The sequence below is a fragment of the Lycium barbarum genome, chromosome 9, assembly GCF_019175385.1.
Source record: "Lycium barbarum isolate Lr01 chromosome 9, ASM1917538v2, whole genome shotgun sequence".
Lineage (NCBI taxonomy): Eukaryota > Viridiplantae > Streptophyta > Magnoliopsida > Solanales > Solanaceae > Lycium > Lycium barbarum.
In genome coordinates, this window is record NC_083345.1 from 105,761,750 (window position 1) to 105,778,533 (window position 16,784).

Consider the following 16,784-nt stretch of genomic DNA (forward strand, 5'->3'; position numbering starts at 1 on the left):
AGATAATATAAATTGATGAGTAATCTCAGAATGAAAAGTTTTTAAAAAATAATGTAAGTTTTGCAACAATCAAGAATTTCTCCCTTAATATTTGGAGACGATATCCAAATTCAATAATCTAAAAAGGGCTTTATAGGCCCTTGGTTAACTCTGAAATACTGGTCGCTAAACAAAGAGCATACTCTGTAGTGAGATAACAATTCTTTTAATCGACTACTTCCTTATGATAATGAACATTTCACTTGAAAACTGAAAGATAACTCTCCAGCAAACATCATGTACAATTGTTATTTCACCGTCAAATCCGAATAAAGAGATCCGTATTAATGGAATAATTGCCATTCAACTATCTAGTCTGCTGATAAAGGAAAGACAATATACCGAGCTTGTCTCAGCTGTTAGGTTGTCCGGTTAAAAACCTATCATATGTATGTCAAATAGCCTGAGCACTTCTCCTAATCAACTACTTAATATGATAATAAACATTTCACTTAAATCTAAAAGATAACACCCCGAGCGTTGCCGTCTCCAGTTGCTAATACAGTGTCAAAATCCGGAAACTGATCTGTACAGGTTGAATAATTGCAATGCGATTATCCAATCTACTGGTAAAGGAAAGGCAGTATACCAAGCTTGTCCTAGCTGTCCGGTTAAAAACCTATAATATGTCAAAAATCTTCAAAATCCAGGAGGACATGAGGATGAATTGTTTGTTCAAGCGACTTTCAAATTTTAAATAGTTTCCCCTCTTAAGAAATAAGCTTTAAAAGAAAACAGTAGAGCCTTCAAATCGAGGTTTGAACAGCTAAAAATGCTAACTGCGCAATTCTTTTGCCTTCTTGTCGAAAAATACTTCCCCTTTTCTTTTCTTGCTTTCACCTACTAGCCTTTTAACGTAAGAAATATATCCATCCACGTTGAATTTCCTCTTGCAACCAGCATAGTTCATATACCTGATTTTTCCAAATACGGGGCGCTCTCGCCAACCCTGAATTAGCCCAAAACAAGAAAAATCTCAGTTGCAGTTATTGAATGTCCTAAAAAATGTGGTATATATTAGTTCACTGAAGTTACTAACATATTTTTCTCATATTCGAACCACACAAGCAGTTGACTACCTGCCACTCTTAGGATGGTTACCAATTAACTAAGAGCGTTACAGTTACATGTTATATTACACACGGTGGCACACCTAGTATTTTGAATTTTGGGTGCCTAGTAATTTTCAATGTTGGTAACATATCATTTTTAATACTAGTGGTGTCTCTGCTATACCTGATGTATGCCTCCGCTACTCACCGGGTAATCCCCTACCTATTACCACCACAAGTACGGGGTAACTCTGCCCGCGAAGGCATAAACGGATGAAAAAAGATCACCTAACATTTCTTGTCTCTGCTGGAACTTGAACCCTCGTCTTTCGTGCTTTTTATTCCACTTCATTGACTGTAAGTAGAGGTATCAAATGGGCGGGTTGGGCTGAATTTGGGCGGGTCAAAATGGACCGAGTTAATAAATAGGTGGTCAATTACTTGGGCTAAAATGGGCTCAAATGCGGGTCATAACCCAACTCGCACAATTCTTATTAAGTTTTAATTGCTTTATTTGTTCTTTTATATTTTTTTAGTACCTTCTAAAATTATTATTTTTCTTTATTATGACTATATATGACATATCAAATTTAAAAAGTATTTTTGAAAATATTTTGACAAGATTTCGCGTGAGTAAATTTGGGCAACATATTAGCCCAATTTTGATGGGCTGTGCTACTAAATGGGTGGGTTAATGTTTTCATGGGCTAATTTTGCCACCTCTGACTGTAAAGGCTACATCTGTGGGAGAACATTCAGTATTTTGGATTTTGCATAGGGATTGGTTTACAATTGTAGCCATAATACTTCCCAGTGTGCGAAAAGATATTTGCGTGCTATAATTTGGATTGTTGATCAATACTAAAGACAATCACACAACTTATTTTCTGTAATATTGAAGGGATTAAGCATGATGACCTGGTCGTGTACGCCACATATTGACCACGTGCATCCAACATAACCACTAGGATCCCTTCCATCAATATGATACTGCAAAACAAGAAGATTTCAGATCAGAACTCTGATGCATCTCCAAATGCAATCGCTGCACTTAGATTACCTTATCATTCAAATATATTGTGATAGCCAGAGCTTCTTCCGGTCCACTTGTCCATTCGAGTATCTATTTAGCCCAATACATCCTGCATAAAAATTTGAAGTTGAACAAATGAGCCATTCAAGCAGTATTTCTTGATAAAAGAAGAAAGTTATTGAGAAAAAGAGTAGAGAGTTAAATCAGAGCATAAACAGAAAATTAGTAGAAGATCCCAATCTTTTGGTGAATCAAAAAGAGGTAGTAGACCATAAAGCATTGTACTGCATGTAATCAACAAATTAATAAACTAAACCTGTTCTATACAATTTTGGGAAAGTTCTAATCCTTGTTCATTTTCACTAGCGAAGTGAGAAGCACCAAGAAATGGGAAAGCCTGGCTACGTTATGATTAATACGCGGTAAAAGAACCACCAATATTCATTCTTCTTTCTCATATTCAATAATTATTCTCAGTATTCAAGAGTCTATAACATTTACCAAATATCATTTTTTTCCTCATGATAATCATTCCACCACTTAGTATCAGTTAAGACCGCTGTTCATAGTATTCTGCTGCAAAGTACTATATCTGAAGATTTTCACTGCTTGCTGACAAACTAGAATAAGCTATACACCAATTACCATTTCAATTCACTTCAGTTTGATTTTCAACAGAGAGATCTACATCTCATTTACCAAATTACCTTTTCATTTTGCTTCCTTTTTAATGTTCAACGAGAAACCTGCACCTCTTTTTTATTTTGGCTGATAATATCCGCTTATGGAAAATATACTACTTTTAAACGTGCTCTTAACAGGGTGGAAAACAAAACAAACACAATAAAAGAATCAAGCATAATTAAGTGATGCAGAAGACCAGATAATGCATCAGAGTGGAGTCACTTTTCAGGAATTCAACTAGCAGGAGCAGGACACAAATACGGAGCAGTATTACTTGCCTCATAAAACCATGCATTTTTCCATGATGAACCATCTCTAATTGAGAAGCATTCCAAAGCTGAACCAAAAGAAAAAAACAAGAAATAAACTTATCAATAAACAAGTTGGAAAATATATTTGAACTCATAGCAACTGAAACACATGAAAAGAAGACCATTTCATCGCAAGATGTGAAGAGGATCCTGCCAGAAACCTAAAAGCATTAGGTGAAATAGCAGTGCCATGCTAAGGTGTTCGAATCAGATCGATAACTCTTCCCTCACAACCTAATATTATCACGCTTTCAACACTTCTTTTAGTGTAATAATTAAGATGAAAAGGTAATTTACAGTGTCTGCAGTTTGTGCCTTCTCCAGTTGCTCCCGCCTGCAAAAGACCATATTCACTTCCAACTTCAATACCATATAAAGTAGTTACTAGAATCTTACAATAAGTTTTATGTTTCATCTTCAAACAAACTCTTATCAATTTATAGAGATTTGAAAAACAGATAGTTAAGAAGCTTATTGTTTACATGCCTACTCTAGATCTACAAAGAAAACAAATGAAAGTACTTCACTCACGTGTATATATGTTCACGCTTATCAGATGCATGTTCCATCAAGGTTTTACGTGCCCATTCCCATGCACCCAGTAATGAATCATATCGAGGCTGGTAATAGCAGAAGTTATCAGCAAGCTCTCTGCGCACAATCATTTCCTCCAGAAATGTGTCAACTGCCTGCATAAGCAGCAATTAACCAAATAAGACTCATACAGGATACTGATAATGGATATTAAATCATGAGCCAACAGGAAACCTATAAAAAACGAGAGCAGCTTACACTTCACCTAAGTGAAGTAAACCACCCAATTTTCTCTCCTTTACCCTCCCAATTCCTTCCTGGACCCAAATATAGTGCAACAGGAGGTGAGTAACTTATCGACTCATTCTATAGACTGAAGAAAGGATTTCTTATTAAGCAGAATTATAGCAAGAATGTAGATAGAGAGACACGATTCCACGACCTGAGTATAATTTTTCCGAACTTTGTGTGCTTCTAAAGCACATCTATCTGCCCAAAGTGCAAATAAGGAGAGAGACCAGAAAGTGCTTGGGGATTTAGAGGGTTGTTCCGGTCTGTTGAATAATTCTTCAACCTGGTAGTGAGGAACCCTTTTTTACTTCCCATTCCGCATCTTCACCTGGTTCACAGCATTCAATTTCAGGAACTTGTGCTCCTTTCCTGCTGCATTGATCAATTTATACCATTTGTAGACTAAACATAAAGATTCACTAGATTGTTAGACCAGAGTGAATATCTTACCTTAAAACATCTGCAATTAGTTTTGGCCAATCTTGGAAGGCCCTATTGCAGGCAATTCGATCAGATACTCAGGAAGCACCTTATTTATTTTACCCCGTATGGTTCTAGCACTACTGTATTCCAATTTATCCAAAGAGGAATAACATTGTGCGCATCAACCTCGTGTACTGTTACCGATTCACCCACCGTCTCACAAATGTGAGAAAAATGAAATGAAACATAATGTGATATTTGATCATATACCTAATCGATCAAACTGTAAATCCCAACATACTTAGAGTACTTGGCTATAAGTATATATTTTCATTCTATTACTATTAAATTCGGGTTCTCCAAAACTAAATTTCACAGTAAACCTAACTTATTTTTAATACAATTTCTACTTAATTATAATTAAGTTACTACAACATCTTTTACACTATATTATGTGAGAACGAAAACTACAGCTGCTGATTAACTAAAAGCACGCTAAAGAAATAATAATTGAAGCACTAAGCACGCACAATATATAAATAATAAGTATACCTAATCAACTTTACAACATATTATTTATAGTTTGTAAATAATTTCTTTTGTTTATTACTCCCTCCGTCCATGTTTACTAGTCTATTTTTGACTTGGGACACTCTTAATAAGCAATAAATAAAATGAGAAATGAATTGGAGTACTTAATAATAAGGGTAAAATAAGTATAAAATGGTAAATTATGTCTTGGTTTTTCAAACTATATAATTTACAAGTAAAAGTGGACATATATTTTTAGTATAATGAACAAATAAAAATGGACGGAGGGAGTGTATTATAAAAATTTATGTTATTCTATAATTGTTAAATTTAATTTAAATCACTTTACTACTTAAATTGTGATGGAAATTTCGTAAGTACTGCTTAGACAAAACATGAAATTTATGATTTATTTTTTAGAACTTGTAGTTTATCTAATTCTACATTTACTTATGGGAAGTATTTACCTATTGAAGAGTTTTTCTTACTATTTTTCTTATTTTGATTGGCGTAATTCCTTATTAAAGATGTTTTTTTTACTTGTTCAAATTCATTTTTTAATATATATAAGAGATGCAAGTCCCTTGGTGAAAATGTTGATTTTACTTTTGTTGTTAATGAATGTGATTTTTTATTTAAGATGCTAATTATGTTCATTTTTTGAGGTGTAATTTTCATATTTATAAATAATAAAAAAAAAGTCTATTAAATTGATCTGAATAAGTTAAAAAAAGAAGGAACCGACCTAACCATCAATCTTTTGTTGGTTATTACTATTACTAGTATTATAGAAGTGATTTGGTGATGTCAATTGTCAAGGCAGGCAAGTTAGCTCGTTGTAGCTCCCCTTCATTGACAATTGACATTACAATAAAGCAAGGAGAACAAAAAAAGTAGTGTGTTACAATCCGTGACACTTCATAATCCGTTGGCCAATGGTTAAATCAAATTTACAATTTAAACATGTGATTGCAGATTAATTACTAATTTTATCAGATCTATAATTAATATTTATCAAAAAATTATTTACAATTATTAGATAAAATTTTGTTTTACACTGCCTATACATATATATAATTTAAATTCTATTGGTTAAGTGTTTGATACATGAATGTTGGCGATAAGAAATTAGACCACGTTTCTATTTGTTGAAAGAAATGATGAAGGCCAAAAGCTCTCTAACCTTTTATCCTTTCTTAGCGCTTAATCAACGATTATTTGATTATGACTCTTTTGAACTTCTTCTCTTATCTTAATTTATTTAGTTATTCACAACCAGTGTTTTAAGAGGCGGAGGCGTAAGGCGGAGCGTTTTACATATGCCTCGACGAGGCGTAAGCCCCGAGGCACGGAGCGTAAGTCCCATGAGTATTTAATTTTTAGTATTTCATAAAATAATATAATTACAATAAATATTTTTAAATAGGTAAAATTACATAAAAAATAAAAGAAAAATGTAAATAAATGAAAAAATAATATATATTATATATATAGATGTGTTTGATCCTGATCACAAAATACTAATTAAAGCAATCAATTATACACCACTTACAATTTGTATTTATATATAACATAACTTTACAAGTATAAACAATACAATGAAATAAAAGCTATTATGAAATGCAAATTAACTCTAACTTCTTAACTTTCAAACAATGAAAAATCACAATTTCTTGAAACAATATTACTATCAAACTATCCATTTTTTCCCTATAAGCAAACAATCAATAAAGCTTTATCAGTATTATAATTAAAATGTAACTCCTTCATGAATAAAACAAAATTACTTTCAAATAGAGAAATAATAAAATATGACAATTTTGATACACAGGACAAAAGACCAAAGATAAGTGAAAATGTACAATTCGGCTATGTATTTTTAAAAGAAATATTAAGTGATATTCACCCTCACGATGTTCTCAAATAGTAAATATGCAATATTACGACTTGTTATTTGAGTTACACCTAATCTTCTTATTTCTATAGATGAAAAACTATTAAGTATCATTCATTTGTTAAAGAATTATGAGGGTCAATGATTATAATTAAAGAATTTAACATATAATTTGTGTAAGAACTGTTAGGCGAGCCCCGAGCGTTGAGCGTTAGGAGTGTTTAGGGCGTACAGTCGGGCGCTTAGGGCGTAAGTCTCACAGGAACTAAGCCCCACACGTGAGCCCCGAGGCGTTTTGCCAGTGCCCCGCCCCGAGGCGAGTCCTGAAATTGTCTTTTAAAATACTGTTCACAACCTACCAAAAATATGTAAAGCGTAACGATTCATCAAATCCCATCTAGTTGCTTTTAATTAATTTCATTTTAAGGCTTTTCCTTATAGTATTCAGTAACATAATGGTCAAATACAATGTCACATGTAAATACTACAGCAAAAGTAGGCTGCTAAGGGAAATAATGTGGAATTTGTGGACCTACAAATAAAATACAGCCAACATCTTTTGTGGTAAGCAACCTACTAAATCTTGGATTTCTACACCAAATCTCCTTCAAATATCTTCTTGATGGAAAAGACAATTATTTCCATCATATAATGATGTAGTTTGTCGTCCTACATTTCTTGTAACTGTACGTACAACTTTGTCTTTTCATTTGATTGTCACACCACTAATCAACTGCAATGACATTAATTAATTTAGAAGTCTGTTTAAATATATTTCCACCAACATCACAGTCCTAAATCCGATAGGATGTGAGTTTGTCCAATTTTTAATTGGTTATTTGTTTCTTTAGTTACAAAAATTTAAAATGAGCATATCGAGTGATTTTTAATATTCCACGAGTCCCTTTTACTCCGGTCCTATTTATTTACTTGTAAAATATCTTTGAGAATGTTTTGTCAAATACTTTTAACTATAAAAAATTTGTTTATCTTGTAGCACTTTTTATGCAACTTTTAAATATATAAATATATCTAAAAAATAGTGAGTTAATGTTTGAATTATATGTTTACACAAAATATTAATTGCATCGGTCTAGTACGGAGCGCTTCGCCTTTTACGCGGCATATTTGAATTAATCTAGACCTAATGCGATTCACGCGATAGGAATTTAGATTAATTGAAGCCTAATAGGTATTCGATACTTTGTAAAAGTTGTACTTCAAATTTTTATCCAGTCTTTTGGAAGAGAGAGAAGCTACATATATGACAAATTTTTTATTTTTAACTAATAATAATAAATCAAAGAAATATAGTACACCACTATAAATATTGGCCTAATGATGGTATTCTACGTGTATAATTACCCACCTACACATAATTCAATAATAAAAGAATAATAAACCAAAAGTATGACCTAAGCCAGAAAAAGTGGGAAAAAGTATTTTAAGCCTAAAAAACAATGGGCGGCGCTCCATTTCAATTATCATAATTTTGGATTTAGCCCCAAAAAGTAAGCAAAAGTGGATCTTCATTTGTGAACCTATATCATTAATGTAATGGTAGACACACACATGTAAAAACGACTATACTACAAGCATTGAAATGTCGGAAGAATAGGCCCGCAAAGCGGATTCAGGATTTCAAATTTATATATTTCTACAATAATTTCAAGTTAATAGTTAATACTACAATAAAAATTAAGTTCAAAATAAGATATTTACTAGATTTAGTAACTTTTTAAAATATATATTAGATTCATGTAAACTCGTAATCAAGACTCTAGATCAGCCCTTGTGCACCCGCAAGCAGAGGCGGATGCAAAGTACTGCTATCGGTTTCATCTTAACCCAATATTTTCGGTGTGAAACATAGATTTATGTGTAAATATTCACAAAAATTACAACAAATAATAAATATGAACCTATAACTTAAAAAGTATAACTAATTTAATGATACAAATATTGAACCCGCAAAATTTGATTCTTGAATTCGTCTCTGCCCGCAAGCAAATGATGTCCTACTCGAGAAAAGAAATAAGTCCTTTAATTCACGATTAAATGGACATGATTAATGTTTAATCAAGAACGTGGAGTCGGGGTATAATTTGCAGTTGGAAAAAAAAAAAGGGAAATGACGATTTTAAGTGTAGTATTAATTACAATAATTATTGCGACTTAGATGGGAAATTAGTAAAGGACAATTGCAGTAATAATTTGGTCTGTTGTTCTGTGAAAGCTTTGTTCCAACTCCAACTAGAAATTGTATTTGAACTTTGAACTACTACCAAAACCCCATGTTCCTCTATGAGTATGTCTCCCTCTCATACGGGCCACATCCACATGCATGGATGATATACTATGGCACTAATGTACCATAGTGCCATAAGTTCAAATATCATTGGGATAAGATCCACGACCAATAATAAAAGTTATCGTCATATAATTAGAAGGTTATGAAATTAATTTAGCCGCGCAAATAATATCTTGCATAAACGCAATGTAAATAGTATAAGATAACCTTAATATAATAATCCTTTTATTTATTTCATGTATAATTTTTCTAACAAAGATGCGTTCAGTTTTAACTGTTTTTTTCTCTGAATCTTCTTCATCCTCTCGAAATACCTATTTAATTTTCAGAATAGTTTAAGACTTATTGTGTCAATTTTGCTTTTGTAAAAACGAACAAGATTTTTTTTTTACATAAAAGCTGATAAATTAGGTTCTTGTATGCATTTGTGGACTACATATAGTTGAAAATTTACCTTCACTAAACTATCCTCTGGCATGGATCAAAAGTAAAAAATTACTAATCTTACCCCTATTTCAAATCTAGTACTATATCTTACTTTGACTTACAAGGCCTAAGAAAATCTTGAGAATCTCGATTATTTACATCGTTTGGTACGCTGGATAAGGTGAAATATTTCGGGATTAATTTTGAGATAAATTAATTACCTTGTTTGATTGAAGATATCGGAATAAATTTATACCTTCAACCAAATAAGGTAATTAATTTATCCCAAAGTTAGTCTAGGATAACTCATCTTATCCCATCAAAGTTGGTATTATTTTATCCCACCTTCCAGGTGGGATAAATTAGTCCTGAGATTATAATCTTAGGACTATAATACCAACAACAACAACAACAACATACCCAGTGAATCCCACAGAGTGGGGTCTGGGGAGGGTAGAGTGTCCGCAGACCTTACCCCCACCTTAGGTAGGGAGGCTGTTTCCGGAAGACCCTCGGCTCAAGAAAAAGCATAAGAAAGGTCACATACATGCAAACAAATCAAAGCAATTATGAAAATGAAAACAATGAAAGTAAATAAGCCATTATAAACCAACAGATGCTCGCAGAAATCAAGAGATAAGAAACTATAGAGCAATATAACTACTCGTAAGAAAGGATAAACGCGGCTACCTACTAGCCTTATACCCTAATATGAGTCTTCCATACCCTCCTATCTAAGGTCATGTCCCCGGTAAGCAGGAAATGCGCCATGTCCTGTCTAATCACTTCCCCCCAATACTTCTTCGGCCTACCTTTACCTCTTCTGAAACCGTCGCTAGTCAGCCTCTCGCACCTCCGCACTGGGCCATTTGCATCTCTTCGCATCACATGCCCAAACCATCTCAGCCTCGCTTCCCGCATCTTGTCTTCCACTGAGGCTACTCCAACCTTGTCTCGGATGACTCCATTCCTAATCCTATCGCTCCTAGTGTGCCCACACATCCATCGCAACATTCTCATTTCCGCCACTTTCATCTTCTGAACATGAGATTTCTTATGTTATATCCCGTAATTTTATACGTCGAGTTATTCGCAAGAGAATCGACTCAAGTTAAAGACGGGATCATTTTCGGGCACGAAACAGAAATCTTTAATTTCCGGTCTCTATTAGAAAATGAATTGCTTATGAATTTTACTTAGTGTAAAAATATTAATGGAAAGTTGGGATTAATTTACCATGATTAGATTATTAAGTGGGGATTAGTGATTAATTAATCTAATTATCGAAAAGTGGGCCCTACGACACGTGGCGAGATTTGGTTGGACTTGAATAAAGATGGACACATGTCATGAAAAATTGACACATGTCCACTTTGTAAAGATAAAATATATAGGCATAAGTGGAAGACTAAGTCATCACTTATACCACAAATTAGTCTTGCAAATTAGGTCTTAGAGAGAGGGGCTCTCAAGCCTAGAGAGAGAGAGAAGATCGCGGGTACTGTTCCGGCCACTGTTCACGGCGGGGCTACTATTCACGGGCGGCGTTACTGTTCACGGCGCACTATTCACGGCGGCGCTACTGTTCACGCGCCACTGTTCACGGCCAGCCCATTTTTGCCCCCTTCTACACAATTAATTGGAGAGATTTGAAGATTAAGAGGAGGAAAAAGATGGAGCTCATGGTAGCCATGGAAACTCACGGCCATGACTTTCTTGAAGACATTTCATGGTGAAAAATTAGAGCTTGTCTCTAAGGTAAGATTTAATTCTTTTCTACATGTTTTGGAGGTAGTTTAGACTTGTATAGCTTGGTAGATGTGTGTTGAATACAAACGGGTTATGTATGTTGATGTTGAATTATAAATTGAGCCGTGTAAGGGGGGGGGGGGGGTGGGGGGGGTGTTTTGAGTAAGAATGATGAATTGATTTTAGTAGCATTATGTAGGAATTAAATGGTTAAATTTAAATTTGTGTTGTTTTATGGACATATTGCTATCCTTGCTAAATTGAAAGGATTGAGGGTATGATTATGTTCATATGATTATTGTTGTTGTTATCATGGGTTATGTGATGAGAATGAAGGAAATTAATGGTTAGAAACTTTATAGAGGTCGTGTGGGTGTGTGAAGAGGAGTGTGGCCGTGAGCCATATTAATGAAAGAGAATGGTGAATTAAAATTTATTTAGCTTGTTAGAGGTGTCGTTGTGACATTGATGACGTAGATAAAGGGTTAACGAGTTGAGTTGGTGTTGAAATTGGTTATATGTTGTTATGAGAAATTATGTGATTTTTATATAATTTTTATGCAATTATGAAAGTAAGATGCTAAATGTGAACTATGGTTGTTATTAATGAATTTGGAAGAAAACAATGCGATTTGGTAGTTTCGTTGCAATTGTAGAAGTTTCGAATGGAATATGGAAATGGGCGGAATGGTTTGAATCCTTGGATATTGTTTAAAATGTTATTGAAATATGTTTGGGTAATCTTGAGTTAGTTAATGAATATGGAAAAAAATGTTGATATTAGTTGGATGGTGTGAAGTTAGAATGGAAGAGTTACATTATGTGGAAAGGAAGGGAAAATTTTTGAATTGTTGGAAATGTTGTATGAATTGCTTAGAATGTCTTTAAGTATTGTTGGTATGGATTCGGGTTAGTATTTAAATATATAAGCATCGATGTTGGCTTGAAGGTAAGTCGTCGAGTTGAATTTATGAAAGTTGTTGAATGATGTAAAAGAGAGTTACTATTATTATTTTGCCTTTCGAATTGGTTATCAATGTTACTAGGTTGGTTATTGTTGATTTTGGACGAGTTAAATTCTCGGGTTGGCCTATTTACAGGGGAAATGCTGCCCAAATTTCTGTAGAATTTAGAATTAGTTTGGAATAAATGGCTTAAGTACCTATGGCTAATGTTTGATATTCGTTGGCGTATTCATAGGCCTTGGGGAGCCCGAGGCGTAGGTTGGGATTAACTTTAGTTGGGCAAACTTGGAGCGCGTACGAGGTATGTAAAGAAATCTTTCTTTCTTTTGGCATGCCTTAGTTTTGGATAGGCTAGATTACGAGCCTTTAGGAAAATCCTATGATTCGAAATCCGAGCATGATATGATCTATATATATTCCTTGGCACTCTTATGTTTGATTTGATAAAAGTATGAACCATTACGTCTTTGAAATAATCGCTTTCCGAACTTTGCATAAAAAGGTTTCACTTTAAAGAATTTCGTAATTTGTGAACGCCATATCTTTCACAGAAAGGCTCGGATTGCTTCAATATTTTTGTAGAAGTTTATGTGGCATATAATGAGTATATTTTCCATAGGCGGGCCCGACTCGGGTCAATGCCCGTCCGTGGGTCCCGCGACTTTCCTTTATGTAATTCGGACGACTTTTGAAAGAATTTGGCATGATTAACATTTCGAATTTCAAGTATGGTCATTTACTTATATTTGAGTCTATGATAATGGTTTTATGCATATGGTTACTCATGACTCTGCTCGTGCGTTCTGTTATATCTTTCGCCGGTTCCCGGGCCGGTTCTGTTATCGTGCGCGCTTTGATATACTCCGAAGTTATGCTGTGTTTATGGTTCTCCGAGCTACTCGCAAACGAGGGTCGGGTTCCACATATATTTGGTGTTATGCTGTGTATGGCGTTATGTGGTGATGTGATATGTGACGGGGATACGGAGATTTGAAACTTTCTGGTGTTATGCTGTGTTATGGCGCCATCGACGGGTGGGCGACCATATTCTTCTGTACCCTATGCATTACTTACATATTTTTTTAAAGTAAGCAAATTTTGATATGTTGGATTTGCACTTATGTTTGGTACTTCCATTTCGTTTATGTCTCAGATTTGCTTTCTGTATATTCTGCTTTGCATACTCAGTACATATTTCGTACTGACCCCCTTTCTTCGGGGGGCTGCGTTTCATGCCCGCAGGTACAGACGCACAGTTTGGTGATCTACCCATTTAGGACACCCTCTTCTGCTGTTTGGAGTGCTCTTCTCATTTCAGAGCACACATTTTGGTATATATTCGTTCGCTATGTATATATGTATTTGTTCAGGGGCACGGCGGGGCCCTGTCCCGCCATATGATTTGGTTTGTCTGTTTAGAGGTCTGTAGACGTATTTGTGGGTGTGTGTGCCTACTTCTGTACGGATGTGTTTGCATGACTCTATTCGTTATGGCAGCCTCGTCGGCGTGCATTTTGTATATGTTGTGGCAGCCTTGTCGGCGTGCATTTGTATATGCGTTTTGGGCCGTTGTGCCATTTGACAGCCTTGTCGGCTTTTGATACATTCGATAGCCTTGCCGGCTTTTTGATATATGTATATGCATATGGTTGTGTTTGAAATATGTCTAAGACAGTTTGATATAATTTGAGGCAGCGTGTGATATTTGTGCCTATATACGTTATCTGTATGTGATTAGATTTGGATACGTGTGTTACGATTTGATAGGTTTGTCTGTCTGGGTGTCCAAGTAGGGCACCAGTCGCGGCCCACGGGGTTGGGTCGTGACATCTTAACTGGCCAACATTCCGCCCCATACAACATAGTTGGTCTAACCACCACTTTATAGAACTTGCCTTTAAGTTTTGGTGGCACCTTCTTGTCACACAACACTCCGGAGGCAAGCCTCCATTTCATCCACCCTGCACCAATACGGTGTGTGACGTCATGATCAATCTCCCCATTTCCTTGTATAATAGACCCAAGATACTTGAAACTATCTTTCTTCTGTATGACCTGGGTGCCAAGCTTCACTTCCACGTCAGCCTCATGCATTATATCACTGAACTTGCACTCCAAGTACTCTGTCTTGGTCCTACTCAACTTGAACCCTTTAGACTTCAGAGTTTGTCTCCAAACCTCCAGCTTAGCGTTAACCCCACTGCGAGACTCGTCAATTAGGACTATGTCATCCGCAAATAATATACACCATGGCCCCTCACCTTGAATTTGCCGCGTCAATCCATCTATCACCAAGGAGAACAAAAATGGGCTAAGAGCTGATCCCTGGTGCAACCCCATCACCACTGGGGAGTATCCTCCCATAGTCCTTACCCTGGTCTTGGCGCCATCATACATGTCCTTGATCGCCCTAATGTACGCCATAGGTACACCTCTAGCCTCTAAGCATCTCCATAGAACCTCTCTCGGTACTTTGTCGTATGTTTTTTCTAGGTCGATGGATACCATGTGCAAGTACCTCTTCCTCTCCCTATACTGCTCCACCAGTCTCCGTACAAGATGAATAGCTTCTATAGTTAAGCGCCCTGGAATGAATCTGAACTGGTTCTCTGAGATATACACGCCTCTCCTCACCCTCATCTCCACCACCCTTTCCCACACTTTCATAGTGTGGCTTAGAAGTTTGTCCCTCTGTAGTTGTTGCAACTTTGAATGTCGCCCTTGTTCTTGTACAATGAAATCATTATACTGCATCGCCATTCTTCGGGCATCTTAGCTGTCTTAAAGATGACATTAAAGAGTCGAGTCAACCACTCCAAACCTGCCCTGCCTGTAGTCTTCCAAAATTCCCCAAGAATCTCATCGGGCCCGGTCGCTTTTCCCCTACTCATCTTACGAACAACAACTTTAATTTCCTCAACCTTTATACTCTTACAATATCCAAAATCACGACACCTCTCGGAGTACTCCAAATCTCCCAACACGATATCTCTGTCCCCTTCGTCGTTCAAGAGTTTGTAAAAGTATGACTGCCATCTCCATCTAATGAGAGCGTCCTCCACTAGTACCCTGCCATCCTCTTCCTTGATGCACTTCACCTGATCCGAGTCACGCGCCCTCCTCTCCTTTGCCTTGGCTAGTCGGTACAACTTCTTATCCCCGCCTTTGTCCTCTAGTTCTGCATACAAGCGTTCAAAAGCTGTTGTCTTTGCCATCGTAACCGCTAACTTTGCCTCCTTCATTGCCATCTTATACAACTCCCTATTCGTTCGCTCCTCCTCATCATCCTTGCTTTCTACCAACTTCGCATACGCCACCTTTTTTGCTTCCACCTTCTCTTGAACTTCTCCATTCCACCACCAGTCCCCTCGGTGCCGATCACGGCTACCCTTTGAGACCCCCAGCACCTCTCTAGCTGCTTCCCTAATGCAACTGGCCGTCCTATCCCACATGTCGGTCCCCCCACCCCCCCCCCCCCCCCCCCAGGCTCCCATAGCCCTCAACTTCTCCCCCATCTTCAGGGCACCCGTCATGGTCAAGCTCTCCCATTTGATCCTAGGCATGTCATCCACGACCCTCTTTCTCTTCCTCATCTTGATTTCCAAATCCATCACCAATAGCTTATGCTGGGTCGTTAGATTCTCACTCGGAATCACCTTGCAGTCTTTACAAAGCCCTTTATCGTCCTTCCTAAGGAGTAAAAAGTCTATCTGCGTCTTAGCCTCTGAACTATGAAAGGTTACCAAGTGCTCCTCCTTCTTCGGGAAAATCAAATTGGCTACCACACGCCCAAAGGCTTTTGCGAAATCCAATAGTGCAACTCTTCCTCCGTTCCTGTCCCCGAAACCACAACCTCCATGCACATCGTCATATCCCCCCGAAATTGACCCAATGTACCCATTGAAATCTCCTCCGATGAATAGCTTCTCAGTGGGCGGTATACCTCCCACCATCTCGTCCAAATCCTCCCAAAAATGTATTTTCTCCTCCTCGCCCAAGCCCGCTTGCGGCGCGTCATATATGTAAACACGTGATTTTTGACCCTCACGAGACGTTTTCACTATTTTATTAACTAATTTTTCTTTTTAGTCTAATCTTGGACATTTTTAACTTTTATTAAAAATTACTGAGAGTAAATTCAAGTGTATGTTTTTGCGTAGTGTTTGGTGCAACATGACAGAGGAAAATGTGTTAAAGCCCGAATCCATGCTTACTTTTCTTAGTTCATTACACGACATTTAATGTTTCACTTTTTTGTGGATGTACATGTATCCAGCTTTGTGCGGACTCACATTAATAAATTCAAAAAAGGTAATACAAGACTAGAAGATTTAAAAAATCATAAATGATATTAAACCGCTACTGAATAGTAGTGATGCAAGGCTAGATAAGGTAAGTGTTTTAGATCCCTAGTGGCTAGTTAAGAACCATGTTAATTGATCCTTTGTTTTCCTATATGTACCCATATCAGACAGGAGTGATGGGTACTGCTACATTTTTGTAAGGATTCTTCAAAATACAATGCATATTTGCAAAAAAAC

At 36.4% G+C, this 16,784-nt stretch overlaps 1 pseudogene; it reads right to left on the bottom strand.

Moving 5' to 3' along the window:
• Positions 1–210: 210 nt before the first annotated feature.
• On the bottom strand, positions 211–9,581 carry LOC132612118 (deoxyribodipyrimidine photo-lyase-like; annotated as a pseudogene).
• Between the last annotated feature and the right edge of the window lie 7,203 nt (positions 9,582–16,784).